Genomic DNA, 12,062 nt, shown 5'->3' on the forward strand with positions numbered 1-12,062 from the left:
TTTTATTTACTTTTGACGTTGAACTCTTAGGTTTATATTTAGGGATCCTTGATATAGGATTTCCAAGTTGTAATGGAGTACTGTATTTAAATAAAGGATGGATGGATGTTGTATTATTTAGTGTTCCTTTTCTGTCTAAATTCTTTTATTATCATCATTTTGTATTCCATGCTTGTATATTGCCAATTGTTTTTGATATCCCTTGTTTTTCGTGTATAAGCCTGATCAACTTATGCGTGGAAAATGTTTGGGGGTGTCACAAAACCCGTCATAAATAAAAAAAATATGGCCTTAAGGCCTTACATGGGTATTGAAATCATGATGAGACTACAAAATACAAATGAATGGTCTCAAAATCATTTCCAACCATGTGATATATATAAAATGACCCTAATACTATTTACAACAAAAAGGGGTGAAATAAACATTAAGCACTAAAAAGTCCAAGTCCGTCAACCCGCCTACACCGGTGGTAGATTATTGTCCGCCACTACTTTGCCATGCCCTGAAAAAATGTTAATAATAAAGAGGTGAGCATAAAGCTCAATAGGATGTGCCTAAGACACATCTCTTATGACCCTATGAATCTAAACAATGAATAGAGCAAAAGAGAGCGAGATCATACAACTCAGGGGAGAAATATAACTATAATATCAACAAAAAACCATCCAAGTCATAACGAGCCATGCCGTGCAATGGGATGCAATGTCATGCATGTCACTCCCCATTTCGCAAAAAACCATTTCTGTCATCATTTCCAAACCGTTAGTGCAACCCGTCCCATGGCAACTCCATGGCGACACGAAAGGAAAATTGGCTAACTGTCCCTAACCACAAGGCAACTCCAGGGCGTCATTTGGGGCCCAATTAACTCAACCATGCTAAGGCAATTTCCCTAGTCCCCTCTAAGCCACACTAACCCCACGGTCCCTAGGCAGCTCCTAGGCAGCCGGTTTTCGCAAACCTTTCATTAAAAGCTTTTTCCCAAAATCATTTTCTTCCCTTTTCAAATCATTATCCCCATTTCTTCCCAATACTTATACATGAATGTATCATGCCATGTCAATATTCATTATCATGCTTTTAATTTAAGCTTAATCACCTAACATGCTTTACAATAACACAAATAACATATCATGCTTCCAAATAAATAAAAATCTAGCATGTTAAGTACAAAATATATGAAGACAAATCCACATAAACATGCTTCTCGCAACAAATCCACAACCCACTTACACATATATCATCTACACATAGAATTTCACATAGATATACAAATCATTGACAACAATATAATAATTTTTTTAAGAGTTAATCACAATTAAGTATGCTATACCCTCAATTATAGAGAAAATTCGCAAAAAATCAAACAGTCTTTGTGGATTTGGACATCCCTACCTCAAATGAGAGAAAAGCCCCAAAAATTGCCTAATTCCTAGCCCTAAATTCAAAATTCCACGGTGTACCAAAACCTCCTTTGCTTTGATCAAATCAAAGATCTCGACGGGCTCTTTAATTTGCCGCAAATGGCACCCAAAAACTCCAAAAGATGAAGGAGGAATCAAACATTGAAAATTTGAAACCAAAAGAAAAAGACAATTATAGGAAAGAGAAGGAGAAGGAGAAGGAGAGAGAGAGACTTGCGGGAGAGAGAAAGTGAGATGAGAAAAGTGAGCCAATATTGGGGTCGAATCGTCTCCATGGCACCTCTCACTGGAGGGTGTCTATGGCAGATCCAATGGCTAGGATGAAGCCAGTTCAGCCTATTTTGCCATGTCATTGCCTTGTTAGCGATGACGAAGTGCCAAATCAGCAGTAATTTTTAAACCTTGCTTTTTTTACCATATACGAATACTACAGACAATATACGTACTTACCATATACGAATATAATACCAAAACCATCCTCACCACCGTTCATCCTCCGCACCACCGCAACTGCGGGCAACACCATTGTTCAGGTTTGTTTTAGCTTCAAGATCAATTTCTCTTTCAGAAAGAAAGTGTTCTTTCTATTTTTCCCTTTTTTTTTTTTCTTCTCTCTTTCAAAAAGTTCTCTTATTGCCTTCTCTCGCATCAATTGAAGAAGGTGTTAGTGAAGGATTGACACCTTCTGATTCAGCTTTGGGGTTTCTCAAAGAGAAGACAACAGAGACGATAAGTGCCAAAAAGACCTATTTGCTCATCATCGCCGCCATTTTCATTTCAAGAAATTGGAACAATCTTTAGAGAGACGAAAGAGTTTAGAAAGAGATTGAGAATGGTAGATAGGAGATTCCCCTTCTTCTTTCCTCTACTTTCTCTCTCTACTCTCTCGCCTCTCTTCATCAATGTCCTCCACCATTACCATCCCTCTCTCCCATTTCCACACAAACCCATCTCCATCTCTAGATCCATACCAAACCCTCACCCATCTAGCCTCCAAAATCTTTGTGCGCAAATTGCCAGAAGCGTGGCCACTAACAAACTCAAAAGATAAATTTAGTAATATGTGTTTATAGATAGAAACAGAGAAAAAGCATAAGCTCAAATCCGCCATTAACAAAGCTTAATTTGAGAAATTATACATATAAATATATACTCATATATATATATATATATAGACACATATGATTTTTTTATAGAAAGAGAGAGAGAGGTTTTGAGCATCTTTGAATTTGAAAAATAGCTAAGAAAAAGCTCAAATCCGCCATTAATGAAGCTTGGTTTGAGTAATTATACATATATATATATATATATATATATATATATATGTACACACATATAAAGAAAGAAATTTTGAGCATCTTCGAATCTAAAGAATTGTCAGAAAATAAGAAAAGAAGTAATCGAAAAGGTATAACACAATAGATCAATCATATCTAAATTTACAAAGGATCTCAGAAATCAAGAAAGTAGTACATAGTTAGGATACAGATCTAATCATACAAATACATATAATGAAACGAATTAAACGAAAAACCAAAATTAAAAGCAGAATCTAGACAAATTCAAGCTTAATTCAAGTTATTTGCTTCGTTTTGTTGTAGTAACGAATCGAGAGCAGAGACAGCAAAAGATGAACCTCATCCTTTCCCCAGCGAGTTTTGGCAGTGGCGGGCTTCGTTGGAACCATCGGACACGGCGGAGGAGGTAGACATGGCCACGCCGACGACGAGGAGGCGCTGGACGTGGAGGAGGAGGTAGACACGGCCACGCCGACGACGAGGAGGCGGAGGATGAAGAGGAGGAGGAGGAGGAAGAAGGCGGCTTAGAGAGAGGCCAGAGGTAGATAGAGTGGAGGTGACGGCAAGAGAGAAGGCAATAAGAGATATGTATGAGGAGACTATTAGATACATACTAGGTAAATACTTTATGCACATACCTACCATGTCACCCATGCCACATCAGCAATGGACACCCTCCAGTGAGAGGGTGTCTAGAGACGATTTTTTCCCGCCAATATTGGCCTCTTGGCCCTTTTGTTAAAAACAAAGCGGGTCCCACCAAAATTAAAATATTTTGTTTTTTATTTTATTTCCACCACTAATTTTATAAATGCACACACTATATTATAACCACATACAACACATAAAATAAAATAAAATAAAATGAGGTGCAACTGGATCCAAACAAAACTCCCGTACACAATAATTTCGGTAGCGGGTCCCACACAAGACCTTCCGGTCCGAAAAACTGAAAAATGCCGAAATGACAACCCTTACATTTTAAAGAGTCTTAAACTCAATGAAATGCCCCAATCAACTCTCGGACACACTCGGCACACTCCAATGTGTCCAGCATGTAAAACGAGAAAAGACGAAAATACCTTTACGAAACGGACAATTCCAGAAATTGAAAAATGGTAAAAAAAGAAATTTTGCAGTTTTCCTCACTGGATCACCAAGTCCTCAAACCTCCGGCCTCCACTACAACTCTCGGACCTCTCACTGTCCCTCCTCCTCAAACTCTTAACTCTCTCTATCTGCAAACGCTCTCTGTATTCCTACTTATTTAGTGCACACAACACTAATTTAAATAGCCAATTCCACCAACACCCAACACAATCAGCCAACAAACCCACGTGCATAAAGCAAAATTTTGGCCCAAAAAGTCTATTGGGCCCTGCTATCTTCATCATCACAATCTTTTCTTCCATCAGATCACTTTCTTTACTCTCACAAGCAACAAATATAAACCATGCATAGCCAAAGCCCAAAAGAGTTTTGCCCAAGTAATATCATTGTGGGTCCCGCTAGTACACATCACACAATCTCTTTCTCTTCCCACTTCGGCTACTCCCTCTTATCACCATAACCCATCTATATATAAATATATATATATATATATATATATATATATATATATTTAATAAGTAATCAAATAAAAAACCAACCCATTAATATCTCTTTAGGGGACCCCACGAAAAAAAAAAAAAAAAAAAAAACACCATTCCTTATATCTCTTTCACTTCGCTGCTGCCCACTTCCTTCATCATATATATATATATCATGTGACATAAAAACAAAATCAATCCACCTTCAGTCTCAAAATTTACAAATCCCATGAAACAGACCCAATATCTCTAAATATCAATCTTTGTCAAATATGAATCATAAAATAAATATAAATTAAAATCTTAAAACATCAGGTTGTCACAATCTCCACCACTTAAAAAGAATTTCATCCTTGAAATTCAAATCCAACAGTTTTCGTATACCCGAAAACAACAATAACCATAAAAAAAAATCCATAAATCCTTACCCCAGGCGATGTGAGATACCATGATATGTAGGACGTTGTGGTAGCTGCCAGTGCTAGTCACTCGCCCATACACTCCGTAACCGTTGTGGTAGCTAGTTGATGCGTCACCCGTCCACCAAAAAAAAAAAAAAATTAACAAACCAGGGCTACCTGCCCAATCACACTAAATAACCATTCCCAGTAGCTGCCAGTGAAGCCATCCGCCCACACACACCTGGTTACGAGTGGTAGCTAACCAGTACTACACACTCGCCCACTTACACCAGTCTATATCATCACTACACTCACACTTCCGGCTAAGTACAGCTTTGATACTGGTGGTGGTTGTCGCGTTGCACCAAAAGTTTGCAAAGAGATGAACTAAGAGTGTGAGTGTGTAATGTGGCCAAGTTTTAAATTTATAAAAGTCACTACTACTTCTAACTAAAAATATAGCTAGGGTGAGTAGGGATCGTCCCAAGGGATTGGTGGGTTGTGTCACTATGGAAACAAGATTAGGGTTAGTAGGTCGAGTGATCAAAATGTGGTTGGTTTGGTTGATTAAACTACAATTAAAACTAAACAAGCTCAATATAAAACAAGTAATTAAAGGATAGAGAAAATAAGAGAAAGAGGTCTGACTTAGAGGTTACCACTTAGCATCACATTTCTATACACTCAATTCATAATTAATGTGCGGAAAAACATATGTTGCAACAATAGTGAGTGTGTGTGATTGTTTCAACAAGCATGGATGACCAATTAAGTATATATTATCTAAACAACGCAATGAATAGCACAATATATCAAACTAGGCCATTAATCCTTCCTTTAAGCTCACAATCCAAGCATATCACATGATTAGAGAAATATACTACTTGCATTCATAAGTATGGAACATCAAATAATAAGCATGGATTGTCCTCCCATTTAACAACTAAGGTAACTACACTACATCTAAGCTAATGACATGAAAATTAAACTAATTAAACTAAAGGAGAGGCACAATTCATCAAGAAATGAGTATAAACCATCAAATAAACCACAAGAACATTCTATTAAGCACTATGTCTTGACAATCTCTAGATCTATAGCATCAACACACATAGACATGCATCAACAACACAAGAGCTAGAGATAAACACATGAACATCTATTCTAGCATACATAGACATATGAATAGAATGAAATGATCAATTGAAAGAATTAAACCACACAAATTATTGAATAAACAAGATCTATGTATATAAAAATGTCAAAACATGTATTACAACATAAATCCCCTCAAAAATACATAAATCAAGGTAAAAAAAGGTATGCTTAGGGCTAACTCTAGCCCCAAGAGGATGTCTAGTCACTCATGGATGGTGTCCTCCAACCCTCAAGGGCTATCTCCATGGTAGAAATGCTTTTTTTCTTGAGGTAGATGGAAAACTTCCCAAGAATATGTCTCTAGCCTCATCTTCTATTTTCTTCCCCTCTAAGAATGATATCAAATGTTGTATCTAAAAACATTTATGTAAAAGTGGCTCATAATCTTTATAGCTCAAATGTCACACCCAATGGTCTAGGCTTGTACATAAGGGCTCCTCCAATGATTGCACCATGAGACAACTTTTAATAAGCTGGAAATTGATTTAATTCACACTTGAGAGGGTTCAATCGATCGAACTTATTCTGAAATCGAACTTGGCTGAGATCTATCAAACTTTGGCTGAATCGATCCTCCCATGGCGGCGCCTTTTTGGATAAAGACAAATCTGAGATAGTTTTGAGATATCTTGGGAAAGATACAAAAGTGGTGGGTGGGGTGGTACAATAGGATAAGATAGAATCTTTTCAATCGATCTGATAAATGTTGGATTGATCGAACATTGTGGGATCTTTGGATAAGGACAAAAGAGTCTGGATCTATCTTGGAGTGCAAAGATCGATTTATGTCAGATCGATCAAAGAAATTCTGTGATCGATCGAACTTTGCTGAACTTCCACCACTTACTTCATTTCGCTTCCACTTTTCTCCTTTATTTCATTTATCTCAAGATTGCTTCAATTACGCTCTTATTTGGCTGAATTAGCTTATTTTGGAGATTAGTGCCTGAAAAAGGAAATAACATGAAATCAATTTAAAGTGGGAAAATAATATAGATAAAAGGCCTAGAATACCTAAGCTTAACGGGTTTAAATGCGCACTTTTCAGCACTCATCAGATATCATTTTTGTCACGACCCAAAAATTCTAACAAAATTCTCAATTCATTCAAATTCAAATACATCAAAATACACTAGGATCATAAAAAATGCCCTCTTTTATACAAAATCAATTTCCTCAAATATACACAAAAATTCTCCAAATAAATCAATTAAATCCTGTAACGTCGACTCTTCACCCTAAGCTCGTATCTAGCAATCTCTATTCATCTTCGGTACCTAAAACTGGAGGGTGGTGAGACAGAAAGTCCCAGTAAGAAAAACCATAACAAGAATTTCATGGAGGTTTAATAAAATAGCTTCACAAAATATACATATTCATGTGAGTATATAAACAAAATACATATGCATTTAATTAAAGCATTTAATAAAAACCATTGAAGCAAAATCACCCCATGCCATTCAAGGTATAGAGAACCTTACATTGAAAAAGAGTTTTCCTCACTGGATCACCAAGTCCTCAAACCTTCGGCCTCCACTGCAACTCTCGGACCTCTCACTGTCTCTCCTCCTCAAACTCTCGGCCCTCTCTATCTGTAAACTCTCTCTATATTCCTACTTATTTAGTGCACACAACACACATTTAAATAGCCAATTCCACCGACACCCAACACAATCAGCCAACAAACCCACGTGCATAAAGCATAATTTTGGCCCAAAAAGTCTACTGGGTCCTACCATCTTCATCATCATAATCTTTTCTTCCATCAGATCACTTTCTTTACTCTTACAAGCAACAAATATCAACCATGCATAGCCAAAGCCCAAAAGAGTTTTGCCCAAGTAATATCATTGTGGGTCCTGCTAGTACACAACACACAATCTCTCTCTTTTCCCACTTCGGCTGCTCCCTTTTATCACCATAACCCATTTATATATAAATATACAAATATATATATATATATATATATATATATATATATATATATATATATATTATGTGACATAAAAAAAATCAATCCACCTTCAGTCTCAAAATTTACAAATCCCATAAAACAGACCCAATATCTCTAAATATCAATCTTTGTCAAATATAAATCATAAAATAAATATAAATTAAAATCTTAAAAATTCGGGTCGTCACAGTTAACCTAGGATTCGGACCCAATTTATTCAGAATTATTCCCTCAATAAATTGGAAAGATTCATTCTCATTTTAGTCTTTGTTTCTAACTGTTTGTACAACTGCAAATCTTTGACTTTGTGCATTTATTTATTTCCTTATTTTCTAACTATTTGTATAACTGCAAATCTTTGACTTTGTGGATTTATTTATTTCCTTATTTATAGCCTAGAGTGTAGCTGTCAATTCTTGTATATATAGTCCTTGCACAATCTGTAATGATGAAGGAAATATAGAATTCCCTTTTCAAAAACTTTCCTCACTTTATTTTTATTTATTTATTTATTTATTTTTTTGTAGCAACACTGTTAAAAGAAAAAAAAGGAAAAAAATCCCACTATCAGTCTGCATTGGTTTTCAGAATTTGGAATAAATTTGTTTTCATTAGTTTGCATTTTATTTTTGATTTTGATTTTCTATTTTTATCTTTACTTTTTTAAAAATTATTATTTTTTTATATATGTACTTCTATTTTTATATTTACATGTCCATTGTTGGCATCCTCCACTAGTATCTTTTTTAGTCATTTTATTTATTTTTATATATTTTATAAAATGGTTCAATAAGGACAATTTAGTCAGCTTAGGGTTTAAATTTGTTAGAGGGACCTATTGTACCAAATTGAAACTTTACGGGTATTTTTTTGCACGTGAGAATTTTAAGGTGTGTTTTTTTACAAGTGAGGAGTGTTATATGCACTGCAAACATATTTTAGGGGTGTTTTATGCACTGTAAACATATTTTAAGGGTATTTTATGCACTTATCCCAATCTAAAAATAACACATTTCCTAACTTAGAATCTAACGAAGTGAAATTTTTTAAAAAGTTGTATAAGTCTACTTATGAAAAGTAGTCTTTTCCTAACACAACTGAAGAAATTAAAATGAAAGTAACCAAGAAGAACAAGAAGAAGAAGAAAGCTCTAATAGATTCGTGTTTCTCTATAATTGTAACCATAAGAGAATTGATGATGTTGTGGTGTTAATGTTGTCATTGTCGAAGCTGGGTTGGTCGACAAACTCGACATCCATTTGGCATTCTCGGAGGAGCCGTTTCAGTCTTGGGTGACTAACTCTTCGTCTTTCCCACTGTACGTTGCATCTCCAATAAATACAAGTACAGGCCATTGATCATGCCTATTGGTCGCGGTGCTTATGGAATCGTCTAGTAATTCATCTCTTCATGCCTATTGTGCTTTGATTTTAGTGGATTTTATAAGTTATTTTTCTATCTCTAGAATGAACCCATTGGTCATTTCGAAATTTGTTACTGGAGTGTTTCTCTCTCTAGAATTTGTGTGTCACTCGTTTACTAATAAAATTTAGAGCAATCAAAGGTACCTGCAAATCCAAATCAATGGTGAAGCTACTAATACTTTTGGGTTGGAGGGTCTGAAGATTGAGAAAATGGGTCGGATTTTGTAATAGAGGTTTTTAGAGACGAATGTCACGGACTTGGACCTTTCCAAGCTCACGTGCGGCCTTAGACACGTTCTAACACCCTTGAAGTGCTAATTCAGCCTACCCGAGTATGCTAGCTTAGTGAAGACTAAGGCTAGACAAGTGCTTTGCTTACAAGTGGGTGTATAGGAAGAGAGCTAGGCAAGTGAACAAGAGAGTTTGGGTGAAAGTATGAACACTTGTATTACTTGAGAGGAGAAGATTACAACTTGGTTGCTTGGTGAGGAGCAAATGAACTCCCACTTCCTATTTATAGGCCTTTGGCCCTTACAAGAATATTCTAGATGTGTACAAATGTGTGGCCTAGAACAAGTGTCTAGAATCCTCCAAAGAACTATCTACACAATTCTAGAACTATATAAAACGTACAAGACAAGTCTAGAGAATTCTATACAACTCTAGACAAGTCCAGAAAAGGCTAGACAACTCCACACTAATCTAGAGAATTCCGGAAAGTTCCATACTTGTGTAGAGAAGTCTAAAAAGCTCCGGTCCATGCAGGCTCCATGTCATCGTCTGCTAGGCGTCTACGTGGTGCCTGCGTGGCGTAGCCTCTTGGTTGCAGGGCGTGACATTCTCCCCCACCTAAGCTCGCGACGCCCTCATCGTGTCTTCATGCTTGAACCACTGGATATGCTCCGCAAACTGCTAAAGTGTATCCTTGTGCTCCCAGCTCGCCTCGCTATCTGGCAGGTTCTTCCATTTCACTAAATACTCTGTATACTTGGGCACGCCTTTCCTGCTCATCACATGATCTGCAAGAATACAATCAACTTCCTTGTCGAAGGATGTGACAATGGCCATGGGTGCCCTCTGTGATATGCCCTGAGTAAGGTCTTCTGTGTACTTAGGATTCTTCTTCAAATTAGAGTCTAAATTCAAGAATTATGATTTAAAGCCACGTTGGTTTTTATTCCAAAAATACTTTTATTTGGATAAGCTTAAGACAAAAGATAAAAGGGGTTACATTTGGATAAGCTTAAGACAAGGAAATTGTTAATTCAAATACAATATTTGAATTTGAAAAAGAAACTGACTACTAGAAATAACTGCTGCTACAAGATTTTGTGAAATATATATTTTGGGGAGATTGTGAAAAATATATATTTTGTATATTGGCAATTTTCAGTGTCAAAACAAGTTCTAGTCGAGTTGTAATTTCAAGTTACTATATCGAAATAAACAACGACTACGGAATTAAAAGGTTGTTCAAATTTACCGTAACTGCGGAATTGGAAGGTTGTTCAAAGTTACCATGATCATTAGAAAAAAGTAAGAACAACACTTTAGGAAGAAATCTAAAAAGGTTAGGACGCATTCCATACTTGGTATATTTTCAGAAATTTCCAAAACAAGGTTTTTACCAAGTTCAACCTAAAAATTCAAGTCTGCTAGACTTGAACCAGTTCAGCCCCATTGAACCGGTTCAAGGCCTTCAAGATTGGCTTCGAATTCCCACTGCCAATCTTCAACCGGTTCAGCACCCATGAACCGGTTCAAGATGTCCTAATAGCAATACAACTTCTAGTTTCCTATTTCAAAATTCTTTCCTATTTGGTGTAGAATTGTTCCAAAATCCTATACACGAATTTTTCCATATTTTAAGAGGGATTGGGTTATTCTAAACTCTATATAAACCTTATCATACACATAAGTTTAGACACGGCTTTTGCATACAAAATTCAGATCTATTAGAGAGCCATCTTTGAAAGATATTTTTATTCAGAAAATCAATCTGATTTTCTGATTTTATTTTTGAGAGCACATACATAAACACAAAGTGATTTAATAGTGTTATTCTTTATCTCATCGGAATTTGAGCATAATCGAAGATTCAGAGCATGCAAAAGATGGTGTGTCTCATACCGAGCATGCAAAAGATGGTGTGTAGTATGGCCAAGTTTAAATTTAGAAATTGCCACTACCACTTCTAACTAAAAATATAACTAGAGTGAGTAGAGATCGTCCCAAGGGAAAGGAGGTGTATTTGTGCTTGGAAATTAATGTCGGGTTAGTAGGTCGAGTGATCAAAGATGGTTGGTGATTGGTTAATTAAACTACAATGCAATTAAAAACAATGCGGTATGTGCGAAGAATAATTGGCAATTTTCTCTCTAGAATAGGCGATTTTTAAACTTCAGGGTTACCTAGGGTTTTATAGGGAAGACAACCTTAATGGATGAGGGTTCTCCCTCCTCTCCAGCGATGGATGGTATCCCAATCCAATCACCTTCCCCTCCTAATCGACCTTCATGGAGTTCTCTATTCCATGGTTCGGCTAAATCAGGGTTTACTCCCTTAACCTATTACAGTGAGATTCGGAACACGGAGTGTGTGATCATTAAAGACGAAGATATTGCAAATGAGATGCGATATTGGGAGAACTTTGTGGTGTGCTACGTACTAAGGTCCAAGCCCTACTTCCCACACTTCAAGAGTCACGTACAGAATAGATGGAATAAGAGTGCAATTTTGGTTTCTCTCAAAGACAGATTTTTTCAGGTTCGATTACCAGACGAAGCAGATGTAATGCAGATTATGTCACAG

At 36.4% G+C, this 12,062-nt stretch overlaps 1 long non-coding RNA gene across 1 annotated transcript; it reads right to left on the bottom strand.

The window, feature by feature from the left end:
• Positions 1-246: 246 nt before the first annotated feature.
• Positions 247-3,697, bottom strand: LOC132300783 (uncharacterized). The gene is made up of 2 exons (XR_009480564.1): positions 3,064-3,697; positions 247-505 (listed from the first exon to the last, which is right to left on the bottom strand). It is a non-coding gene; the product is annotated as an uncharacterized LOC132300783 (long non-coding RNA).
• Positions 3,698-12,062: the final 8,365 nt, after the last annotated feature.

This window comes from Cornus florida, unplaced genomic scaffold (genome assembly GCF_030987335.1).
Source record: "Cornus florida cultivar Cherokee Brave unplaced genomic scaffold, ASM3098733v1 CherokeeBrave_3.0.0_Hap2_Chr03, whole genome shotgun sequence".
NCBI lineage: Eukaryota > Viridiplantae > Streptophyta > Magnoliopsida > Cornales > Cornaceae > Cornus > Cornus florida.